The following is a 997-nucleotide window of genomic DNA, read 5'->3' as shown; positions in this document are numbered from 1 at the left end:
GAAATATCTCAGTCACAAAAGGACAATTGCATAGTGTCACAGTATTAAAGTGACTCTGACATCAGAGTTGAGGGGAAACCAGGAGGGGATAAATAATGTATACTGCATTGAAACTGATGAGGGAGAGAACTGTTTAGGAGGAATATATGATTAGGTATTATTGTCATGAAAAGTATCCAGAATGAAAACTGCATAGAGGATCAGACTGGGGGCAGGGAATTGTATAGCAAGGATAGCTTTTTTTTTTAATTTTTCAAAGAGAAAAGTGAACTTGGGGGGAGTGGTGGGGAAGGAGGAGAGTGTGCAACAATGAATTAATGGAAATCCAAAGTTTCTGTAAACTTTCATTAAAATAAAAATAACTAGCTAACTAAATAAATAAATAAATAAAATTAGAATAACCTACTACACAGCTGTAATGACAAAGCATGGCACTGGTTCAATCACAGGCACATGGACCCATGGAACAGAATAAAAAACTCATAAATGAACCCATGTATCTAGAGTCAACTGGTATTGACAAAGAAATAAAACCTATCAAATGGGGAAATGAAATTCTCTTTACCAAGTGGTGCTGGAAAAACTGGATTGCTAATTGCAGAAAGCTGAAACAGCATACACAAAAACACCATATATAAAAACCAACTCAAGGTGGATCAGAGACCTGGGAATAAAGCCCCAAACCACAAAGTTCATAAGAGACAAACTGGAACCAAGCTTGTAAGGCCTGGCCTACAGTATAAAGAGATAGCCAAATATATTCAGAAATGCACAATCTGAAGAAGATAACATTGATGAATGGGACCTTTAACAGATTAAATATCTGTGCTCATCAAAAATGTTTTTCAACAGGGGGGAAAAGAAAACCTACTGACTGGGAACAAGCATTTGACAATACCATTGCAGACAAGGGTCTTATAACGCAAGTTTGCAGAATCGTACAGGCACCTAGAAGAAAGAGACTGATAATAAAATTACAAAATGGGGAAAAGGCTTT

General features: G+C 36.6%; 1 pseudogene; it reads right to left on the bottom strand.

The window, feature by feature from the left end:
• Nucleotides 1-915: 915 nt before the first annotated feature.
• The window catches only part of LOC102866235, a 5,547-nt pseudogene continuing 5,465 nt past the window's right edge, over nt 916-997 (bottom strand).

The sequence above is a fragment of the Elephantulus edwardii genome, unplaced genomic scaffold (genome assembly GCF_000299155.1).
Source record: "Elephantulus edwardii isolate Elephantulus edwardi_28Jun2011 unplaced genomic scaffold, EleEdw1.0 scaffold00111, whole genome shotgun sequence".
Classification (NCBI taxonomy): domain Eukaryota; kingdom Metazoa; phylum Chordata; class Mammalia; order Macroscelidea; family Macroscelididae; genus Elephantulus; species Elephantulus edwardii.
Note: the sequence above shows the minus strand (reverse complement) of the source record. Positions and strands in the feature narration are given on the sequence as shown.